We start from the raw sequence: 11,564 nt of genomic DNA, 5'->3' as shown, positions 1-11,564 counted from the left end.
ACCTTCACTTCACCTACTATACTTAATAGATGAAATTAAATGCCCAATTTTAACAATTAAAATTTTTGGTCATCAATGATTCTGATCATATGAATATTCAGATTTTTCAAATATTGAATTTGAATCTTATATAATAAATGAATTAAATAAAGAAAATTTTCGATTAATTGAAGTAGATAATAAAACTATTATCCCATTTAAATTTAATATTCGACTCTTAATTTCGTCAGACGATGTAATTCATTCATGAACAATTCCAAGTTTAGCTATTAAAATTGATGCAATCCCAGGACGAATAAATCAAATTAATCTTTTTATTAAATCGACCAGGAATATACTTTGGACAATGCTCAGAAATTTGTGGTATTAATCACAGATTTATACCTATTCAAATTGAATCAATTAATTTAAATAAATTTATTTATTGAATTAAAAATTTTTAATTCATTAGATGACTGAAAAGCAAAGTAATGATCTCTTAAATCAAAATATAGTAAATTAGCAATTACTTCTAATGAAAGAGATTAGTTAAAGCATAACATTAATTTGTCAAATTAAAATTATTTATTAATATCACTTAATTCCTCAAATAGCACCAATTAATTGATTAATTTTATTCTTATTTTTTTTTCTACATTTTATGTAATCATAAACTTACTATATTTTAATTTTATTAAAAACTTAAAAATTAATTTTTTTAAAAAAAATAACATAAAAAAATTACAACAAATTTATTTAATATTTTTGACCCATCAACAACAATTTTTAATTTAGAAATAAATTGAATCAGAACTCTTTTAATCATTTTATTTATACCAAACTTTTTATGAATCTTACCAAATCGAATAAACTGATTATTATTTAAAATATTTAATATACTAAACAATGAAATACTAATACTTTATAAAATAAAAAAAACTAAATCTCCTGCATTTTTATTTATTTCACTTTTTATATTTATTCTACTTAATAATTTTTTTAGCTTATTCCCATATATTTTTTCATCATCAAGTCATATAGTATTTTCTGTTACTTTAGCTATTCCATTTTGAATATTTTTTATTATTTTGTCAACTTGTAAAAACACTAAAAATATAATTGCACACTTGATTCCTTTAAATACACCAATTTACCTAGCCCCATTAATAACAATTATTGAAACAATAAGAATTATTATTCGACCAATATCTCTTTCTATTCGTTTAACAGCTAATTTAATTGCAGGACATTTATTAATAACTCTATTAAATTTTAATTCACTTATAATTATTATTATTTTTATTCAAATATTTATAATAATTTTTGAATTATGCGTAGCTTTAATTCAAAGTTATGTATTCTCAATTCTTTCATCTTTATACTCTAGTGAATAATGATAAAAATTAATCAACCATATTTTATTTTAAGATTAAGTCCATGACCTATCTTAATAGCATTTAATACATTTAATTTAATAATTTCTAATATTATAATTATAAATTTTAAAATAAATATAATATCATTATTTAATCTACTAATAATTATTAGTATTTCTATCTTATGATGACGAGATGTAATTCGAGAAAGAACATTTCAAGGTAATCATAATTTTTATATTATAAATTTAATCAAATTTAGAATAATCTTATTTATTATCTCTGAAATATTTTTATTTATTTCTTTTTTTTGAAATTTTCTACACAATTCTTTAGCACCATCAATTGAACTAGGACTAAATTGACCACCAAAAAATATTATATTTTTCAATCCATTATTAATTCCTTTATTAAATACAATTATTTTATTAACATCAAGTTTTACTGTTACTTTAGCTCATCTTTACTTACTTAATAATTCTAAAAAAAAAACTATCATTTTTATAAATTTAACAATTATTTTAAGTATCTACTTTCTAATACTTCAAATATTAGAATATAAACAAGCTACATTTACATTCTCAGATTCAATTTTTGGTTCTTCTTTTTATATAGCAACAGGATTTCATGGTTTACATGTAATTATCGGAACAATTTTTTTAATTATCAATCTTATACGAATAATTAAACTTCACTTTTCTCATATTCATCATATCAGATTTGAATTAGGAGCTTGATATTGACATTTTATTGATATCATTTGACTATTTCTTTATATAACTTTTTATTGATGAAATAATTAATTTTATTAATATAAATTAGTATATTTGATTTCCAATCAAAAAGTTTAAAATTTAAATAAAATAATTATATTAAATTTAATTTCAATAATTGTAATATTTATTATTTTAATAATTCTTTTTATACTAATAATTATAATTAATATAAAAATAAAATTTAATTATAATAAGTCAGCACCCTTTGAATGTGGTTTTGACCCATTTAATAAATCACGAATCCCATTTTCATTAAATTTTTATTTAATTGCAATTATTTTTTTAATTTTTGATATCGAAATTTCAATTATTATACCAATAATTTTAAACTTTAAGATTTCAAACATAATTTACTTTAATTTAATGTTTATTATTTTTTTTATATTTATAATTATTACTATTTTTTATGAATGAAAATTTGGATCATTAAATTGAAAAATTTAAAGGATAATAGTTAAAATTTATAACATTTAATTTGCTTTTAAAAATTATTTTATAATTTATCTTAAATAAGAAGTAATAAATTACATATTAATTTCGACTTAATAATAGATTTTTTTAATCCTTATTTTTAATTGAAACCAAAATAGAGGTTTATTACTGTTAATAATAATATTGAAAAAAAAATTCCAATTAAAAAGATTTTTAAAAAAGAAGCTGCTAACTATCTTTTAAAGCATTATTAATGTTTAATCTTTAAATATTTATTAGTTTAAAATAAAACATTATATTTTCAATATAAAAATAATATATTATTTATAAATAATTTTTTAAAAAATAAAATTTTTAAAAATTTGCAAAGGTAGCTACCTTACCATAAAAAAAAATTAAAATTAAATCAAAATTTTACCTTTTTTTAAAAACACAAAAATAACCTTAACTAAGATTTAGTCTTTATTTCAAAATAAAACTTTTTTTTTAAAAAATAAAATTTTTAAAAATTTGCAAAGGTAGCTACCTTACCATAAAAAAAAATTAAAATTAAATCAAAATTTTACCTTTTTTTAAAAACACAAAAATAACCTTAACTAAGATTTAGTCTTTATTTCAAAATAAAACTTTTTTTTTAAAAAATAAAATTTTTAAAAATTTGCAAAGGTAGCTACCTTACCATAAAAAAAAATTAAAATTAAATCAAAATTTTACCTTTTTTTAAAAACACAAAAATAACCTTAACTAAGATTTAGTCTTTATTTCAAAATAAAACTTTTTTTTTAAAAAATAAAATTTTTAAAAATTTGCAAAGGTAGCTACCTTACCATAAAAAAAAATTAAAATTAAATCAAAATTTTACCTTTTTTTAAAAACACAAAAATAACCTTAACTAAGATTTAGTCTTTATTTCAAAATAAAACTTTTTTTTTAAAAAATAAAATTTTTAAAAATTTGCAAAGATAGCTACCTTACCATAAAAAAAAATTAAAATTAAATCAAAATTTTACCTTTTTTTAAAAACAAAAAAATAACCTTAACTAAGATTTAGTCTTTATTTCAAAATAAAACTTTTTTTTTAAAAAATAAAATTTTTAAAAATTTGCAAAGGTAGCTACCTTACCATAAAAAAAAATTAAAATTAAATCAAAATTTTACCTTTTTTTAAAAACACAAAAATAACCTTAACTAAGATTTAGTCTTTATTTCAAAATAAAACTTTTTTTTTAAAAAATAAAATTTTTAAAAATTTGCAAAGGTAGCTACCTTACCATAAAAAAAAATTAAAATTAAATCAAAATTTTACCTTTTTTTAAAAACAAAAAAATAACCTTAACTAAGATTTAGTCTTTATTTCAAAATAAAACTTTTTTTTTAAAAAATAAAATTTTTAAAAATTTGCAAAGGTAGCTACCTTACCATAAAAAAAAATTAAAATTAAATCAAAATTTTACCTTTTTTTAAAAACACAAAAATAACCTTAACTAAGATTTAGTCTTTATTTCAAAATAAAACTTTTTTTTTAAAAAATAAAATTTTTAAAAATTTGCAAAGATAGCTACCTTACCATAAAAAAAAAATTAAAATTAAATCAAAATTTTACCTTTTTTTAAAAACAAAAAAATAACCTTAACTAAGATTTAGTCTTTATTTCAAAATAAAACTTTTTTTTTAAAAAATAAAATTTTTAAAAATTTGCAAAGGTAGCTACCTTACCATAAAAAAAAAATTAAAATTAAATCAAAATTTTACCTTTTTTTAAAAACACAAAAATAACCTTAACTAAGATTTAGTCTTTATTTCAAAATAAAACTTTTTTTTTAAAAAATAAAATTTTTAAAAATTTGCAAAGGTAGCTACCTTACCATAAAAAAAAATTAAAATTAAATCAAAATTTTACCTTTTTTTAAAAACACAAAAATAACCTTAACTAAGATTTAGTCTTTATTTCAAAATAAAACTTTTTTTTTAAAAAATAAAATTTTTAAAAATTTGCAAAGGTAGCTACCTTACCATAAAAAAAAATTAAAATTAAATCAAAATTTTACCTTTTTTTAAAAACACAAAAATAACCTTAACTAAGATTTAGTCTTTATTTCAAAATAAAACTTTTTTTTTAAAAAATAAAATTTTTAAAATTATTTAAAAAATTTAAATTTACCTTTATATCTTCAATATAATGCTCTATAATTAAGCTATTCAAATTTAATAATTAAAAAATAAAATAATTAAAAATCATAAAAAAAATAATAAAATATAAACCTTATAACTATTTAAAAAAATATTTTGACTAAATAAAATTAATTTTTTAAAAAAAAAAATTAAACCTCTATTTAAATTATATTCAATTCAACCAACCTCGAAAACTTTTAAAGAAAAAAAACCAACATAAAGAAAATTATTTAAAAAAAAATTAACCTTAAAAAATAATAAATTTCATATTATACCAAAAAAAAAAAACATTAAATAAAGAAATAAAATAACTTATAGAAAATAAAAAATTATTAAGTTCAAAAAAAAATCAAATTCTAAAAAATAAAATTAAAACTCTTAAAATTTTAAATTTAAATTCTAATAAAATTAAATCAAACTTATAAAATATCAATCATATAAAAAAAGAACCAAAAAAAATTATAATAAATCTAATAAATATTATTCTAATAATCAAAATTTTTCTTTCAAATTTAACAATTATTATATAATTATATATAGAAAAATTTATTATTATTAAATAATAAATTACACGAATAGAATAAAAAAAAGTTAAAAAAAAAGAAAATAAAAAAAAAAAAAAAAAAAAAAAAATTTAAATTTATTATTAAAAAATATTCAAAAATTAAATCCTTTGAATAAAAACTACAAAAAAAAGGAAAACCACATAAAGACATTAAAGTAAATATAAAAATTAAACCACAAAAAGGTAAATAATCAATTAAACCACCCATTTTACGAATATCTTGATTATTATTTATATTTAAAATTAAAATCCCAGCTCTTAAAAATATTATAGATTTAAATAAAGCATGTATTAATAAATAAAAAAAACATATATCAATTTTACCTAAACATAAAATTATAAATATAAATCTTATTTGTCTTAAAGTAGAAAAAGCAATAATTTTCTTTAAATCAAATTCAAAAATTGCATTCAAACCAGCTATTAATATTGTCAAACAAGAAATTACTATTAAATAATTTAAAAAAGAAAAATTTAAAAAAATTTCATTAAAACGAATTATTAAGTAAATACCAGCAGTAACTAAAGTAGAAGAATGAACTAATGAAGAAACAGGAGTAGGGGCTGCTATAGCTAAAGGAAGTCAAGAAGAAAAAGGAATCTGAGCTCTCTTAGTTAAAGAAGCTATTATAATTATCAATATAATAAAAAATAAATAATTTAAATTAACATAATAATCAATTAAAATAAAATTTCAAGAACCAAAATTTAATATTCAAATTATAGATATAATAATAAATAAATCACCTAAACGATTTAAAATAACTGTTACTAAACCTGAACTATAAGATTTTTTATTTTGATAAAAAACAACTAAACAAAAAGAAACCATCCCTAAACCATCCCAACCTAATAAAATTCTAATCAAATTAGGACTAATAACCAAAAAAAATATAAATATAATAAAAAAATTTATTAATATTAAAAATCGACTCTTATTAAAATCATAATTTATATATTCTATACTATATAATAAAATTATAGAAGAAATTAAAAAAACAAAAGAAATAAATATTAAAGATATTCAATCTATTAAAATAACATATAAAACTATACAAGAATTAAAAAAAAAAAATATATATTCAATAAAATAAAATTTATCAAAATAAATCATTAATAAACCTATAATAAAAAAAACTACAAATAAAATAAAATAAAAAAAAAAAAAAAAAAAAAAAAAAATTAAATTTAATTATTTAAATATAAAAATATAATCTTTAATTCCACAAATTAATATTTTAAATAAACTATTTAAATAACAAAATAATTCTATAATTAAAAAAATTAAATTTAATGGAACTCAATGCATAAATAATAATATATATTCTCTTAAATTAATATAAACTAAATAATTTATATTAAAAAATAATTTACCATATTGAGTATATAAATATAAATATAAACTATATAAAAATATTAAAATTATAATTAAAAAATATAATATATAAAAATAATCTAATCAAATTATTAAACTAATTAATAAAAATAATTCACCAAATAAATTTAAAGATGGGGGAAAAGATATATTTGAAGAACATAATAAAAATCACCAAAATGATAAAACAGGATAAATATTAATTAAACCCTTATTTAAAAATAAACTTCGACTTTTAAAACGTAAATAACAAATATTTCTTAAACAAAATAAACCAGAAGAACATAAACCATGGCCAAATATTAAAATTAATGAACCAAAATAACCACAATTATTTAAAGTTAAAAACCCAATAATTACTAAAGCTATATGAACAACAGAAGAATAAGCAATCAAAATTTTTAAGTCTCTCTGAAAAAAACAAACTAATCTTAAAACCAATATACCTAATAAACATAAAGAAATAAATAAATAATTAAATTTTAAGTTAACTTTAAAAACTAATATTAAAACATGATAAATACCAAAACCACCTAATTTTAATATAATCCCAGCTAAAATTATTGAACCACTAATAGGAGCCTCAACATGAGCCTTTGGAAGTCAAATATGAAATATAAATAAAGGTATCTTAACTAAAAAAATTATTATTAAAAATAAATAATAATAAAAATTTAAATTATATAAGTAATCATAATAATATATAAATATAAAATTAAAATTATTTAAACTCAATAAACAAGAAAAAAAAGGTAAAGAAAAAAAAATTATATAAATAAATAAATAAAAACCAGCCTTAAAACGCTCATATTGATAACCTCAACCATAAATTAAAATAATAACAGGAATTAAATTAATTTCATAAAAAATATAAAATAAAATAAAATTATTTCTAAAAAAACAAAAATAAAAAATAATAATAAAAATAAATATTAAAAAATTAAAATACTTTAAATAATTATTCTTAAGACTAAATCTAGAAATATAAACTAATCTAATAATTCAAACACCTAATATAAATATCAAATAAGAAAATATATCTATACCAAATAAATAACTAACATTTAAAAAATAATTAAACATAGGTATCTTGAAATATATAAAAAAAAAAAAAAAAAAAAAAAAAATTCTGGGCTAATCATCATCTTTTAAAATTAAGACTAAAAAAAATCATACTAAATAAAATTAATATTAAAATTATTAACATTGTAAAATTATTAATGACTTTAAGTAATCATTACCATATATACGAACTATTAAAATCAAAATTGTTAAACCTAAAACTCTTTCACTAATACAAAAAATAAAAAAAATTAATAATAAAACATATTGTTTAATAAATATTATTAAATTTAATAAAAATAATAAAGATAAAATTAATAATAAATATTCTAATCCTAAAAGTATTATTAATAAATGATTAAAATTAAAAATATAAAATAAAACTCCAGAAAATAATATAAATATTAATACTAAAATAAATAAATTTATCATTTTAATAGTTTAAAAAAAACATTGATATTGTAAATCAAAATTATAAAATTATTTAAAATAAATCAGTATAAATATATACATATTATCATTAATCTCCAAAATTAATATTTTAATTAAAATATATACTGAATTTTAAAATTTATTTTATTAACTAATTTAACCATAGCAATTTTATTAACTATAATAAAATCACCAATTAGATCAAACTTAATCATTTTAATTCAAACTATAACTTTAACATTAATAATTAATATAATTACTAAAACAGCATGAATTTCATTTATAGTATTTATCTTATACATTGGAGGATTAATAATTATTTTTTTATATATTTCAAGAATTGCTTTTAATGAATTAAATATTAATAAAAATTATAAAATTATAATTTATAAATTAACATTAATTTTAATGTTAATCTTTTATTTAAAATTAAATCTCAATCTTGAAAATTTCAATTATGAAAATAAATTTATATTTGAAGATAATTTTAATTTATTAAATATATTCATAATACCAAATAATTTAATAATTTATTTAATTATCTTAATCCTTTTTTTTATATTAATTTTAATTATTTGAATACTAAAAATTAATAAAGGACCAATTCGACAAAAAAATAATTAATGAAAAAAAATATACTAAAAACTTTATCCCCAATATTAAATTTACCTACACCAGCTAGAATTAGTTTTATATGAAATTTTGGATCTTTATTAATAATTTGTTTAATTAATCAAATTTTAACAGGATTATTTTTAGCCTTCCATTATAAAACAGATATTAATTTAGCTTTTCAAAGAATTATTAATATAAATCGAAATATTAACTTTGGATGATTAATCCGATCTTTCCATGCAAATGGGGCTTCTATATTTTTTATTATAATTTATATTCATATTAGACGAGGTATCTATATAAATTCTTTCAACTTTAAAATAACATGAATTATTGGAGTAATTTTATTATTATTAACAATAATAACAGCATTTGTAGGTTATGTATTACCATGAGGACAAATATCATTTTGGGGGGGCAACAGTAATCACAAATTTATTATCAGCAATTCCTTATTTAGGAAATTCAATTGTTATTTGAATTTGAGGGGGATTCTCAATTAATAATGCTACATTAACACGATTTTTCTCAATCCATTTTATTTTACCATTTATTATTATTTTATTTACTTTTATTCACTTATTCTTTCTTCATTTAACAGGTTCTAATAATCCACTAGGAATTAATAGAAATTTTGATAAAATTACTTTTTCTCCATATTTTCTAATTAAAGATTTAATTGGATTAATCATATTTATATGAATATTTTTTATTTTAGCTTTAATTTTTCCATACCTACTAAATGATCACAATAATTTTATTATAGCAAATTCAATAATTACACCAAATCACATTCAACCAGAATGATATTTTTTATTTTCTTATTCAATTTTACGAGCAATCCCTAATAAATTAGGAGGGGTTATTGCTTTAATACTTTCAATTTTAATTTTATTAATCTTACCTATATTAAACAATAAAAATTTTTTAAGAAATAAATTTTACCCATTAAATAAATTTTTATTCTGAATATTTATTATAACATTTTTTATTTTAACCTGAATTGGGATACAACCAGTTGAATACCCATTTATTACAACAGGGCAAATTTTTACAACAATTTATTTTTCTTACTTTTTCATTAACTTTTATATCATAAAGTTATGAGATAAATTATTAATTTAGTTAATTAATTTATTTAAAATATTTATTTTGAAAATAAAAAATAGAATTTAATTCTATTAACTTAATACTTAAATTAATGATATAAGTTAAATAATTTAATAGAAAAATTAAAGACAAATAAAAATAAAGACAAAGGTAAAATTAATTTCCAAACTAAATATATTAATTTATCATAACGAAATCGTGGTAAAAACCCACGTAATCAAATAACTATAAATATAAAAATCAAAATAAAAATATTTAAATAAAATTTATTTATTATCAAACCAAAAAACATTTCACATAATAGTATCCCTATAAATATAATTCTTATATATTCAGATATAAAAATAAAAATAAAAGATAAACTTCTAAATTCAATATTAAATCCAGAAACTAATTCTGATTCACCCTCAGAAAAATCAAAAGGAGAACGATTTATTTCAGCTAAAAATCTAATTAATAATAAAATAAACAAAAAAAAAAGAAAAAAAAAAAATTTTAAATTAATTTGATAGATATAAAAATCATTTAAATTAAAACTATTAATTAAAAATATTAAATTTATAATAATAATTATTATTCTAACTTCATATGAAATCATTTGAGAAATAAACCGAATTATACCTAAAACTGAATAATTAGAATTCGAAGATCATCTAATTATTAAAAAAATATAAACTATTAAACTTGAACAACAAAATATATAAATTAAACCAAATCCTATAATATAGTTCATACCAATATAAGGATAAATAAATCAAAAAAAAATTGAAATTAATAAACCCAATAAAGGAGAAATTATAAAAATAAAAAAATTTATATTACTCGGATAATTAACTTCTTTAAAAAATAATTTTAACCCATCACCTATAGGTTGAAAAATACCTTTAATCAAAAACTTATTCGGACCTTTACGTAATTGAATATAACCTAAAACTTTACGCTCTAATAAAGTAAAAAAAGCAACTCTTATAAAAACTATTAAAAATAAAATCAAAAAATTAATAATTATAACAAATATAAAAATTACTATCTATAATAAAAATTATATAATTAAATTCTAAATTTAACACAATTATCTGCCAAAATAGTTAAATTATTTTTATTCATTTAATAAAAATTTAATTTAATTATTTAATCCTTTCGTACTAAAACAAATTAATTTTTAAAAGATAGAAACCAACCTGGCTTACACCGGTTTGAACTCAAATCATGTAAGAATTTAAAGGTCGAACAGACCTAATACTTAAAATTTTGCACCTAAGATTAATCTTAATTCAACATCGAGGTCGCAAACTAATTTTTAAATTTGGACTTAAAAAATTAATTACGCTGTTATCCCTAAAGTAACTTTTTCCTTTAATTAAAAATTTTAATTCAAAAATTCATTAAATAATGTTAAATTTTAAAAAAAGTTTATTAATTTTTTTTATCACCCCAATAAAATAAATTATAAAAATAAAATATTTATAAAACCAAAAAAATTAAAATTAAAATTTATAAAGTTTTATAGGGTCTTATCGTCCCTTTAAATAATTTAAGCTTTTTTACTTAAAAATAAAATTTTAATTATATAAATAATAAAGTTTATTTCTCATCAAATCTTTCATACAAGTCCTCAATTAAAAGACTAATTATTATGCTACCTTTGCACAGTCAAAATACTGCAGCTA

General features: G+C 16.3%; 1 pseudogene across 1 annotated transcript; it reads left to right on the top strand.

Annotated features, from left to right (window-relative positions):
• Nucleotides 1–8,867: 8,867 nt before the first annotated feature.
• LOC132931296 (cytochrome b-like) lies at nt 8,868–9,908 on the top strand (annotated as a pseudogene). Its single transcript, XR_009662439.1, has one exon. The product of XR_009662439.1 is annotated as a cytochrome b-like (transcript).
• Nucleotides 9,909–11,564: the final 1,656 nt, after the last annotated feature.

This window comes from Rhopalosiphum padi, unplaced genomic scaffold (assembly GCF_020882245.1).
Source record: "Rhopalosiphum padi isolate XX-2018 unplaced genomic scaffold, ASM2088224v1 scaffold1, whole genome shotgun sequence".
In the NCBI taxonomy this organism is placed as follows: Eukaryota; Metazoa; Arthropoda; class Insecta; order Hemiptera; family Aphididae; genus Rhopalosiphum; species Rhopalosiphum padi.
Note: the sequence above shows the minus strand (reverse complement) of the source record. Positions and strands in the feature narration are given on the sequence as shown.